Source organism: Nelumbo nucifera, chromosome 7 (assembly GCF_055504915.1).
Source record: "Nelumbo nucifera cultivar China Antique chromosome 7, China Antique-T2T, whole genome shotgun sequence".
In the NCBI taxonomy this organism is placed as follows: Eukaryota; Viridiplantae; Streptophyta; class Magnoliopsida; order Proteales; family Nelumbonaceae; genus Nelumbo; species Nelumbo nucifera.
Window position 1 is genome coordinate 23,667,166 of NC_142655.1, and position 14,814 is coordinate 23,681,979.

Here is a 14,814-nt window from a genome sequence, read left to right on the forward strand (position 1 = left end):
GTCCTATTGAGCAACCCACCCCCCAAAAAAATACCAATAACTTTGAAATCATTAATCTATTTATGAAATAGTAAAATTAGATGGATGTTTACAACAATATCACCAACATTGCTTAATATTTAGGGACATATGAATGGATAAAAAGCATTTAAATGATATCCATTCAAAGAGGCAAAGAAGAAAGAAAATCATTCAAAGAGCTGCTAAAAAAAACAATCCATGCCAAACAACATTTGCAGATGCATCCATCCTCTAAAGTAAGAGATGAAAAATATATGACTACAATCAAACCGTCATCATGTATGGCTACAATCAACTAATAATATAATCAGGACTCCAAGGCTCATCCAACAAAAGAAACATGAAAGAAAGGAGAATGATGGGACCATCCTGAGTATGGAAGTCACCTCCAAGTTAGGTGGCAACACTTCTTTTGGTCAATCATGGTTATGGATTTTAAGTCAAATTCTGCACGATGCACGTAGACTTGCTAGAATTTATCTTTACGAAAAAGGTAGGGAAACCTATACATAACCTAATGGTATGTTTGAATTATGGGAATTGGGTGATAGAAATAGAAAATGTAGGTTGAAATTATAATTTTGGGCATGTTGATGTGTCAAATTCAAGTCAATTAGAATACTCATAGGTTTTTAGTTCATTCATTTAGTGGTAATTTGAATATTTTTGTTATTCCATGTATTTATTGAGTAATATAGATTAATAATATATAAATAATTATGAAATCAGTAATAATAATAAGTATATTATTATTACTATTATTTACTAATATTACATTCTCATTATGTGTGTATTTATTTTGACATAAGTTATATTAAATTATTATTATTATTATTATTTTTATTTTCATTATGAAGTAATTAATTTGTTATAATTATGATTTTTAGTTAATTCCTGAAATAGTAATTGCTTTTATAATTCTTTTAGTTTAACAATAATGAATAATTGAAAGTTTATAATTTAACTTTCACTAAATAAAATATTTATTGGAGAATAATAATAGTATTAATTATAATTACTTATAATAATAATAATAGTGTAAATAAGTAACACTAATTATATATTTATAAAATGATTAATATGAATTAATATAAATATAGAATGAATATATCCCAATTAATAATTATCATTATTAAAATACTTATTAACTATCATTAATTAATTAATATTTCGAAGTAAGAATTATCATTGCTATAATTACAGAATTAATTATCAATAAGTAATTATAATCAGTAATTAATTTTTATCAGAAATCATTATTATTAGTAATAATTAATTATAATTCATGATAATAATAATATAATCATATTAATTAATATAAGTATTAATTGTAATTATTGATAATAATAATAATAATAATAAAATTAATTATTTCATATAAATGTATGAATTATAATTTCTGATATTAGTTCTAATATAAATAATTAACATTAAATAATTATTTTCAAAATAATTAAAATGAGTTAATATAAATATAAAATGGTTATTTCTGAATTATTAATTACCATTATGAAAATCATTATTAATTATCACTCCGAATTAATAATGAGAAAAATTATCAATAATTAGTTAATATCAGTAATTAAGTATTAGCAGTAATTATTATTAGTGTGTTATTATTATTAGTAATTAAAACCTGAAATTAATTAATTAATTAGAAATCATTAATTATTATTAGCACCTCTCTCTTTCAAAAACTTGACTCATCATCATCGTTATCATCAATGACAACAACTTGATAAATACGTGATTTGATAAAAATAGGTAAATATCATTAAATTATTCTTTTATCTCTTGGAAAACTGAATAAGAGAAAAATAAAATGGTTAGCATTGCAAATGAAAAATTATTGGATTTTTGCAAATATTGAACATGAAAAACCAATTATTCAAAAATAAGGTCGTTAAATCAAAGACTAAAAATTATTCAGTAAATAATAATTTTAAGAAATTAAAATTAATAATTAATTATCTGTCCAAATTAAAACAGGTAATTTCAGCAAATAATTTTAAGTAATTAAAATTTGCTATTAACATTTTTTTAATAATAATCAGTATTATTAGAAGATTAATAATATATTAATAATTATGAAATCAGTAATAATAATAAATATATTTTTATTATTATTATTATTATGATTATTATTATTATTATTATTAATTTGAAATCAGTAATATTAAAGTATTATTATTACTACTACTATTATTATTATTTAATTTTTATTTTTATTAAGTAATTAATTTGTCATAATTACGATTTTTAGTTTATTCATAAAATAATATTTGCTTTTATAATTCTTTAAGTTTAACAATATTGAATAATTAAAAGTTTTATAATTTAACTTTTACTAAATGAAGTATTTATTGGAGAATAGTAATAGTATAATTATAATTACTTGTAATTATAATAATGTAAATAAGTAACACTAATTATATATTTATAAAATATTTAATATGAACTAACATAATAAAAATAATTATATCCCAATTAATAATTAACATTATTAAAATTCTTATTAATTAACATCCTGAAGTAATAATTATCATCATTAGTATTAGTAATAATTAATTATAATAATTGATAATAATAATATAATTATATTAATTAATATAATATGATTAATTATAATAATATAATTAATTATTACATATAAATGTATGAATTATAATATTTGATAATAATTATAATATAAATAATTAACATTAAATATTTATTTTCAAAATAATTAATATCAGTTAATGTAAATATAAAATGATTATTTCTGAATTATTAATTACCATTATGAAAATATTTATTAATTATCATTTTGAATTAATAATGAGCAATATTGTCAATAATAAATTATCAGTAATTAAGTATTAGTAGTAATTATTATAAGAAATTATTTTCCAAATTAATAATGAGCAATATTATCACTAATTAATTATTATCAGCAATTAAGTAATAGCAGTAATTATTATAAGAAATTATTATTAGTAATTAATAGCTAGAATTAATTAATTAGAAGTAGTTAACAGTAATTAATTAGTAATTAACAATAATTAATATTAGTAATTAATTAATTAGAAGTAATTAACAATAATTATTATTAGAAATCAATAGCTAGAATTAATTAATTAGTTTAGTAGTTAACAATAATTAATAGCATTGTTTCCTTTTCTTTAGGAAAGGATTGAAAGTGGGAACTTCCCACTTCTTGCATGGTGGTGAGTTCCACTCTCCGTGTTAGTGGTCTCTTTTCTTAAACTACAACTAATCAGAATTTGACATGTGTCCATTTTGTTTAAATCATTGGAATGAATGACAGGTGTCTGTATGTAGATATATAGAAAATATATGTATCACTTACCCCCATCTCCTAGGTGGATAAAACTTTCCCACCTAGGGGGAAGGTTGCCAACACTTGAATGGGATAAAAATGCCCCTTTTAATAATAGATTTTTATGGCTAAAATGGCCATTGCCTTGTTTACCTAGGAAATAAAAGAAGATGGATAGGAAATACGTAATTGCATTTACTCGGGTAAGTAACTTAAATAAAAGTGAAGAAAACCCAAATTACAACACGTTAATCACGGAAACTGTTAAAAGATCAGAGTGCAATCATAAAACTCCGTGATTTCTTCTAGTAGAGGTTAATACAGAATCTCGTAGTTAGAAATGCCTAAATGTCCGTACTTCTAGTGAAAAAAAAAACCTTGGGTTCCTTCAAAACCAGGAACTCCAGGAGGAGTTTACGAAAAATATGGGGGAAGTGAAGAAAGAAAAACAAGCAACAATTACTTGAAACACAACAAATAAAGAGACGATGCGAAGTGAAACCAAACCCACCAAAAAAAAACACTGAACCATCATCCCTAAAATTAACCAACATAGAAACAAAAATTGAGAAATGGGAAGAAACGAAACCGGATTTTCAAGAAGAGAGAGAGACCTGAGCAAGTTACGGAATTCCAGGAAATGGTGACAGAGATTCTCGCCATTGAGAAGAGAGTCAAAAAGCTGATTGTTAGGAACTTCTGTGTTCTATTTTCCCTTTGAGGTCGGCTTCGGTCTGGGCAAGCCCATGCTCACACTGTCCCAATGGCCTCTTGCAACCTTGCATCGAAAATTTCTTTCCATGGAATAAAGCATATGAGTAAGGAGATATTCACAATTCAAGGTTGTGAAGGCTGCTCGAACGGGCGTTGCCCTGACGGAAGCCGAACGCTTTTCCTTTGGGGTTTTGGGCTGAGAGAAATGAAATCTCTATCACAAAAATCTCTAGAGGGTGAGTGTTTTAGACTTTCAGGAAATGGGTGTGACTGACAAGGGACATATCACACGTAGGTAGAGGTGTAAAATCGGGTCGGGTCGTGCCGCCTCCTCAGCGATAATTTGGGGGTTGCTCGAGCGGGCTGCAGGCCATGCCATGGGCCTGAGCCACATGCTGGGTCTTAGGTATGGGCTGAACTGGGTCAAATTGGTTTTTTTTTTTTTATGGGTTCAACTATGATATCTGAAGAACTTCTGACCAGTTAATTGGAACCATAAAAGTGGTAGTCAATCAGGTGTTATTTATCAAAATTCATGGGTGGGTTTTGATTGGTCAAAACTCTTTCCATACCATATCTTTTCCACATCATATATTTTCCCTTTTTTTATATATTTTTTGTTAAGTGAAATTAAAATATTTAACTTTCATTTGGGAGCTATTTGAAAAAATAAGAAATCTAACAAAGAAAAATGAAAAAAATACTTAACCAGATTAGAAGTCAAAGAGACAAAGACTCAAAGTGAATAACAAATTGGAAGAAAAATAAGAATTTTATTTCATTTAAGTTTGAATGATACAAATCATACAATGGTTGGATGAATGAAATATGAAAATTGGAAAATGGAATAAATTAATAAAATATAAAAAATACAACATAGTTACAAATTGAAAATAAAAAATTAGGTTATTAAAAAATATGACATAAATTAAATAAAATTAAAACAAAATTTAAAATAATTTGAAAAAATACTATTCAACTATTGAGTATATAAAAAATATTGGCTTCATCATCTTTTCCTATTGTTCTTGACTTTGATCATTGTAGGAATTGAAAATGGTGGAGGATAAGGCTATTTATAGGAATTGTTGAATTGGTGTGATCAGAATGGTGGAGGATAGGGCTATTTATAGGAATTTGAAAATAATTCAATTGCCCAAAATACCCTAAAAACCAGCCATTTTTTAGTTGTTGGGAGGGGTGTTTTGGTCATTTTAAAGTTACTTATCACTTTACCCAAAATGCCCCCAAACTAGTTGTTGTATAATTATTAGGGGCATTTGTGTCATTTTTTCTCTCCACCAAAACCAAAATACATAAATACCCCCTATATAGTCGTTTATAGCTATTGGGGGTACTTTTGTAAAAAAACCGTATATAGCTATGGGCCCGCGGGCCATGCTGCGGGCTGGGTCGTGCCAGCATGTGGGACGTGGCAGCACGACACGCATAGTTGTGCCATGTTGTGCCAGCACATGGACCTAGAACCCCAAGCCCAATACAACCTAGACCATTGTGACGAGCTATGCCAAGCCACATGCGACATGACCTGATTTACACCTCTAGGTAGGCAGTAGGCTCCAAATGGAGCTACAAACGGATCGGATCCAATATACCAAAGGGTTAGATTAAAATTTGATCTGTTTATTTCGAGATTTGTCTCGAATCTTACTCTCGATGGATTTATATCAAATTTGAATAGATTTCGAGTTGCAATCGATACAAAATGCCATTAGAAAAAAGATAAAAAATAATCAAAATAATTAGATTATTAATAAAATGAATTAAAAATAACTTTACTATTATGTATTATGAATAAAATATATTGAAAACAATTAATTAATATACCAAAAATTAAGATAATTAATGGTGCACTAGCTGAAGACTTGTACTCTAAAGCATTCTAATTCAATGGAATTCGCCATTGGTTACAAAAATAAAATAAAATAAATAACATTTATAAAACTTGACACTTAAGAACCAAAAAACACGGTAACTGGTATCACAGAAGTGATAGTTAGGGAAGGCAACGGGTAGGCCTGTAAAGGCTATTAGAAAATCCGAATTTGAATATGAGATTCGGTATAATCGAATCAAATTCAAATAATTTGAATCAAATATTTGGTCAAATTTGTATGTACATTGATCCGATCCGATAAATATCCGAACTGATAAATATACATTGGTCAAATGAATTCGAACTCATTTCAGTCTTTTTGAGTTCGAAGTTCGAACCTTACATCCTTACCTCTCTCTCTCTCTCTCTCAAGTTTCAACTTTCAAAACCCTAAAACCCTAACCCTCTGTCACTCCCTTCACCATCACCGGATGTTGACCGAGCAACCACCATCAATCCATCACCGGTCATCGCCCCTCATCGTTCAAGCAACCACCAACCCTTCACCGAACGTCGTCGTCACTCATCTAGTCATCTTTCCTCTTACCTTTATCTCTCCTTTCTCAGAGTCTCAGTGAGATAGTGATCCATCGCCCAAGCAACCACCATCATCGACGGTAGAGTCAATGATAGTGGTCGAGCACCGGTCACCGGGCATAGCTCAAGCTCAAAGTGTCATCTCCTTCGCCACTGCTCAAGCTCAAGCAACTCTCAACCGTCCAGCATCACCGGCCTTGTGTTGCAACCCACGACTGTCGGGAACCCATCGCATTTGCACTGCTGGGAACCCACGTTGTCACACACTCACACTTAGCCCACCACCGGGAAGCCACGCCAAACGCTGTCAATCCCCTGCATCTTTGCTCAAGGTTAGATTTAGATTTTCAAAGATTTCATAGACTACAAATTGGTTTATTGATTTATTTATGAGCTAGATTTTTTAGCTCATTTTCGTATTGGTTTTTTGGTTTTTGGTTATGAGCTATATTTTTCAGCCTTTTCCCCTTCTTTGCAATCAATACCGATTTTAAAACCAATCTGTCAAATTCGAATCGAATATTCGATTTAATAATTGAAATCGAATTCGAATTGATAGAATTGATATCTATCAAATATCGAATCAAATTCGAATATAATCGGTTTCAAATTCGAATTTAGCCTGATTCAATTCAAATTCGATCCGTTTACAAGCCTAGCAACAGGGCAGGTTTGGGGAGGGTCTTGTAAATTTTAGATCTTACTTGTCTCTCTAAACCTCCCAACCTATAACCTACAATGGGTTGGATTTTCAAAACACAAACTTCCCCTGCACATGATAGTGCAAAACCCTACCTTACTTGCATTTGAGTGTGGGGCAGGTCCAAAGCATTTAATTTTCTATTATTTTATGTTACATATAAGCAATAAACAAGTAAAGTAACATGAATAAACATTAAAATTTCTAATTATTTGATTAAAGCATGTTAAAAACATATAAAATATCAATTATCCTTCACATAAAATTCAAAATTTCATAGAAATACTATTTGAGCCCCATGTAATGCATTTATTTTGTTAAATAAAACTAAAATAGAAGCAACCCTTTAACGATCCTTAGCTTTTCATGTTCAAGAAAATATTAACTTCAAAGTTTTAGAATCAGAAATTTAAATTAGTAAAAGCACAATCCAACCCCAAGGAGAAAAAAATTATTTTTACCCTTCTATTTAATTTTAGTAATCCAGACCATAAAATATATATAAGTTATCACTTCTATTGCCCTTTCTCACATCTAATTGATACGCTTAGATTATAAACATATCAGCCACAAAGAAAACTGTTATGTCTATTGAGCTTTGAAAATGTGTGTAATTAAAAGACTTTAATTAATAACTAATAACGTAAAAAGAAAAGAAAAAAAAAATGAAAGGACAATCACACCAAAATGTAATTAGTAATTTGTGGATCAGGTTAATCCAATTGAGGCAATCAAAATGCAACTGGGGGTTAATCCACTTAGAGGATACAATATAAGCATTTTTTTTAATGTTTATATTTTGGGATTGATGTTTGGATCATCTTGATTTCATTTATGAGTAGATTATTCGTTGAAAATGGATAATTGGGTGCAATTAATTGTACTATGAAATATTATTTTTTTTTTGAAGCCATAGGGTAAGAGTTTTACTTAACTTTCAACTTGGAGGTTACATCTCATCCAAAATAATAGATCAGATACAGTCTGGAATAGAGGACCAAGTAAACGATCTGTTTTGTCTTAAAGCAAATTGGGCAAGCCCATGGGCTGCTCTATTACAGGACCGAGGGGTGTGATACCAAGTACAGGATGAGAAGGATTTTGAGATGGTTTTACAATCCAAGGCAACTAGCAGCAAACTCCAAGGGGGTTCCAGATCTGAAGAGAGAACTTGAAACGCAACTTTAGCATCACTTTCTATGATAATCGGGTCCAAGATGAAAGATTTTGCTAGTCGAAGAGCTTCTAGTATTGCTTTAAATTCAGAATCAATGGGAGAAGAACTCTTCACCAACAAGGCTTTGGCAACCAAGAGTGATCCAAATTCATCTCGAGCAATGACACCAACTACAGCTTTTGATGGAGACCATGCTCCATCAGTATTGATTTTAATGTGCAAATGAGGAGGTTTGATCCAAACTGATGAAGTTCTTTGAAGAGAAGAAGGAGAAGCAAATCCTAAGTTTTCTCGTTGGGTCAACAAAGGTCTTTCATGCATTTTCACCAAGTCTCCAAGGTGGGTATTATAGGGAATGAGAACGGCTGAATGAGTGAATGGCTTCCCATTAAAATAGGTTTGACATCTAGCCTTCCAAATATACCACACAAGAACAGTGCCTCTAGTAAATAGGGAGAGATCGGACTCCTCTTTAATAATGTTATCCATTTTCCTCCATTCCTCTAACCAAAAAAGAAAACCTTGATCATTGCAAATGTTGACTCGCAAACCCATGGATGAGGCAAACCAAATTGATTGAACCGTTGGGCAGTGGAAAAATAAGTGGTCCAAAGTTTTTGGATCTTCATGGCAAAGTCTGCAGGTGGGATCAATGTGATTCGATCTCTTGGCAAGGTCAGCAGACACAGGAAGGGCTCCTTTGCAACAGCGCCAAACAAAGGTTTTTATTCTAGGTAGGATGAATTTTATCTTCCAAAAAGATTTCCAGATTAATCATGGACAAACCCACATAAAGTGTAAAGATTCTAGAGAATTGGAAATAAGTTTGTATCCCAAATTACAGGTGTAGTTACCATGGGGAGTTAATGTCCAAACTAGGGTATCCCCATGGGAATGAGAAGTAGAAGGGATAGCAGTTCTCAAAATCATATTAACAGTCTCCTCATTGAAACCCTATGTGCGTACAACATTACTCCAATTATGAGAGTGTTGATCTATAAGAGTAGCCACCATGTTTATGGGTTGGTTCCAAGTTGCAGGTTTGTCAATAAGACCATTTGGCAGCCAAGGATCATAAAAAATGTTAACATTCCACCTGCTACAAATAATCCACTTACACCCTTTAATTAAGTCATTTCTGCAATCAAGAATAGCAGTCCAAAGAGGTGAATCACCTGATTTTTTCTTCTGATGCCAGAAAGAACCATTTAGAGGATATTTTGCATGGAGAACCTGGGCCCATAAAGAATTATTTTCCTTTAAGAAATGCCAAGCAATCTACATTATGAGTGCTTTGTTGACCAAGCCAAAATGTCTGAAGCCTAGACCACCTTTCTCACTGGGAAGTAAAAAAGAATTCCAATCATTGAGGTAAAGAGGTTTTTTACCATGAGACACACCCCACCAAAAGTCTCTGCAGATGGCAGTTAAACCCTTACAAATGGTTGAGGGCAGAGAGTAAGTCAACATGTAGTAAATAGGCATTGAGGTAAGCATAGATTTAATGAGAGTAGATCTTCCTGCATGAGAGAGAACCCCCATCTTCCGGCCTTTGAGTTTAGCTTTAACTTTGTCCAACAAAAACTACCAAGAAGAGAATTTTTTGCTAACTCCGATGAGTGGACCACCAAGGTAGGTTTCTTCCTTTTTCGTATCAGCAACACCCAACAAATTCTTAATTGAGTTTTGTGTAGATAAAGGGGTATTTTTCTAAAAAATATAGATGATTTATCAAGGTTAATCACTTGACTTGTCCAATCACAGATTTTTTTTTTAAATGGCATTCAAGTGTTGAACTTCTTCAATTTCAGCTCTTCCCACTAATAATAAATCATCAACAAACATTAAGTGTTTGATTTTCACATTTGACCTGCCAAATTTGAAGCCTTTTAACGTGCCAGTCTCCAAGGCATTAGATAACATCCAAGAAAGAACTTCCAAATATATGATGAAAAGATAGAGTGAAAGTGGACAATCATGTCTAAAGCTCCTTTCAGGAGAGAAACCATAGCTTGGCTTTCCATTAATTAAGATTTTCATAGAGTTAGAGGCAATACAAGCCTTAATTAATTTGCAAACAGATTCCCAAAAACCCAATAGATTCAAACACTGAATGAGGAACGGCCACTCCACCCGATCGTAGGCCTTTGACAAATTCACCTTCAATAAAAAGAAACCTTCTTGCCAATTGCTTCTATTCATCGAGTGAATAAGTTTATGAGCTACCACAACATTATCAATTATCTGTCTCCTAGGTAAGAAAGCATTTTGAAATGGAGAGATAATTTTCTGCAGGGCTTAAGGCGGTTTGCAATCAATTTTGCCTTAACTTTGTAAGGTATATTTGAAAGTCCAATTGGATGGAAATCACTTGCAGTTTCCACCTTTCCTTTCTTTGGAATAAGAGCAATCCTGGTATCATTAATGGATGCAATGTGGAATGAAATGACAAAAGTCCTCCCCCACAACATTCCAACCATTCTGAAAGAAAAGAGAATGTAGGCCATCGGGGCCAGGAGTCTTTAATGGGTTCATACTGAAGAGGGTTTGCTGGATTTCTAGGTTAAGAGGTGGAGTGCACAACATCGAGTTCTCATGATCAGTGATGCAAGGCATTATCAAATGTTCGTTGAGATCATCAAAAGCCGGATTAATAGAAGTAAAGATGGATTTAAAATAATTAATTAATGAGGCCTCAATTACTTCTGGGTCAGAGCACCACTCACCATGAGAGTCCTTGAGCCAATATATACCATTCTTGCGCTTCCGATTTGTAGCTGAAATATGGAAGTAACGGGTGTTGCGATCTCCATAATTTAACCAGTTGCATTTTGCTCTTTGCTTCCAATAGGTTTCCTCCCTGCTATACCATGCTTCGAGCTTTTTTGTTAGCTTAGTCTCTTCAGCAATAGTCCATGGAGAAGAAGGGCTGCATTGTAAATCTTCAATTCGGTGAGTTAAATCCTTGATCTTAGCTTTAAAATTCAGCTTAGACGAATACCAAAGCCATAGCTTGCTTTTACTTTGACTACACTTGGTAATGAAAGAACCTTCACTAGAATTCCAAGCTTGAACAAGACTCTCAGAATAATCTGCATAGGTCAGCCATGCCGCTTCGAAACGTCTTGTGGGTTTAAACTTCTTATGGAAACCCACCAAACTGCAGATAATAGGATTGTGGTCACTACCAACAACAGGGAGATGCTTGACCATTGTTTTCGTATACAGTTCTAGCCACAGAGGTTGCACTAAAATCCTATCCAACCTTTCTCTGATGAGTAGATGGGGAGATCTTCTATTCGTCCAAGTATCGGCTGGACCATGAAAGCCAAGATCCAGTAAACCACAGTTCTGAATGAGAGAGTTAAATTCTCTTGTATTTCTGATGGAAATTTGGCGACCACCCTCTTTTTCTTTGTCGTTCATAATGGCATTCAGGTCTCCAATTAAAGCCCAGGGAACTGTAGAAGAAGCATGGTAAGAATTGATTAAATCCCAGAGCTTAGATCTATCTTATCTGTTGGGGAAACCATAGGCACACAGAAGATCCCACTGCCCTCTTCCAATGGGATCATCGATCCTTGCAATAATGAGATTGCAGCTAGAGCTCAAAATTTGAAGATTAATATTGCTGCACCAACTTAAACAAAGGCCATCGGAGAGGCCATTTGCTTCCACTATATGAAATTGATCCCAACCAAGAACAGACATTAAGCTCCTTGTTTTTTGTTCACTAGCCTTTGTTTAAGATAAGAAAATAATATCAGGCTTAGTGCGGCGAGGAGATTTGAAATGTGACGAACTGCACGGGGACTCCCCATCCCCTGGCAGTTCCAAGAGGGCAGCTTCATGGGGAGGTAGGGGCATGATTTGGGTGCGCCTCCTCCACTCCTGTAGTCAAGAAATAAGTTATGTCATTTTCAGTGCCAGAGGAACGAGCCAAGATTTTAACATTGCGACGACCGGTACGTATATTGCTACTGCACTGGGTTCGTTGTACTTTTGAAACCGGTTGTTCTTCTGCAGGTTCCAAAGCTCTCCGATTGATTGGGTGCATCCAAAGAAGAAGATGAATAGTGGGGCCCACCTTCCTTATGAGAATCAGTAGGATCCGAATCAATAAGCCTTGACTTCTCAGAATTTTCTGGCGCATTTGACTTAAAGGAGACTTGAGTTGGATGGTCCAAAAGTAATTGCTCCTTCATAATTTGATCCATGCACGTGGAAGTAACCCCTGTAACAGTAGGATTGGAAGTTGAAGCGGAAAGATTGGAATCATTTAAATGAGACGAGCCTGAATTTGTGGAGTCATCTCTAAAAGGATTGGAGTGGGACCTGCCATGTTTTCCTGACTTGGAGGGCGATATTGAAGATGCGTTGCCAATATTGGCAAGATTGCCTCCGATTTCTTCGGCAGGGATTCTGCCATCCAAGGGGAATGCTCGAGCTTCAGTGGTTGCTTCCAAACCGTTCAGATTCAATGTCCCTTCCGGTAAGATGCTGTTCGGATTCCGGTGAGAATCCAATGTAGAGGGGCCTGATGAAAGGTATTGTCTCTTTCGGCCAATTGCAGGGCGGGGCTGATTCTGAGCTCGTAAGTCCTTGGATATTTTATCCACCAACATCGCTTCAAGTTTAGCTTTTATTTCTTGGTTAGAACAATCTTCAATTGCAACCTGCAACCTATGTTTTGTTTTACAACACACTGTTTTATGTCAAATTCTAGCACAAAAAACACAGAATCTAGGGAGACGTTCGTATTGAACGCCAATATAAATTGTTTTGCCATTTAACAGAGTAAAAGGAACTTCTTGCACTAGCTGATCAAAAATATTGATTGAAACTTTAACTCTAGCAAATTGACTCCACTTCGGGATATCCTTCGGATCGGGTTCATATGGTTTACCTATCTCCGATGCAACCTTTTTGACTGCATTTGCTCAGAGGTACTCAACAAGGAAGCCATATAGATGCACCCAGAAATCTGCACGATCTAGAACGTAGTCTATAGGACTCTTGTTTGGTTCACCTTTTTGCATAGTGATGAGATCATTTTCGAAGAGCCACGGGCCTCGATCCACTATTTGATCACGTTCAAAACTGCTTGGAAAATTCACTCTTAAAGTATTTGATGTAAACTCTGAAATAGCTGATGGTTTGATTTGCCAAGCTTTTGAAACCATTTCCATTAGACCTGCGGGTTTAACAGGACGGTCGGAGAGGACCCTGAAAACTAACAATCGTCTCCAAGCTTCATTGGGAAGAGCATCGTCCAAGTTAGCCTCAACTGCATGATTGGATCTAGGGAGAAGAATGCGAGATAAATCTTCTAGTAGATCCTCCTCAGCCATGCTAAGGAACCGAGGGGAATCAAGGGTGTGAAAGTAGGGAGAAGCCCGTACGAAGACCGGAGGGAAAGCCCGCACTACGACGGGATTGCCTACTATGAAACATTATCCAAAGACCATTAAGACAATCAAACGCATGAGAAGATAGTTTGACAGGTTGTGCGAAAGAAACCCTTTGAAAGCTAATAAGGCTATGCTTGGCTTGAAATAAAAGGTAGAAAAAGGTAATATAACCAAACACAGCCCCTTCCAAGTCTAAACAACCTCAATCGATTACCATGAATGTTAATGTGAAGGTGTCGTGCATCTGGTTTCACACCATATTTAAATCGTTTCCACAGGGTCCGCCAGTCCGGGCCTACACCTGCATAGGTTTTTCTACCTTTTCTTTCAAACCAAACTCAGCCTAAGTGTATCCAATATTGAAATCGGGTGTTGTCAGTCACAAATTCTGTTGTCCCAGGGCTGTAAAGGCTGTACGATGGATTTCGTGACGAAATCTGCTTTTTCTAATATCTATACTATCTATAAAATAGCCAATGCCTCCTCTTTCTGGAATTTTCATTGAACCTTTTCTATCCTTCTTGTTTAAACATACAATGGGCATGATAAAGAGAGCATATATGGCCTTTATTCTCATTTTAGAAACTATTAACCCACTTATAATTGTTCAGAAACCGCCCACTTATAACTTTTCACGAATTATAAATAATTGTCTTAGAAATACTGTCACATGCATGTACATATTTACTAGTCTATTTTAAAAAACACTTTTCCAATTACTCTCTTCAATATAAAAAATTTGAACCTTGAACCTAATATCATCACAACAATTGTCGTGATACTACAATAACAATAACAATAAACAAAGTCGAACTAATTCATTTGGAGAAAGAGAATTCCTTGGCTAGTTTTTAACTTAATTGCCTCCAAAAGTTTATTGGAGCTATACCGCATATAGGAAATCTTGAGCATGCAGCTGCTCTGGGAATGAATCAATTTAGGATTTTGAGACACTTCATTAAAGCATCTGTGTGTTCAGGCTTCTCAACAGAAACCCGAACATAACCCTTGAGTTCTTTCTTGTTATAATGGCAGATC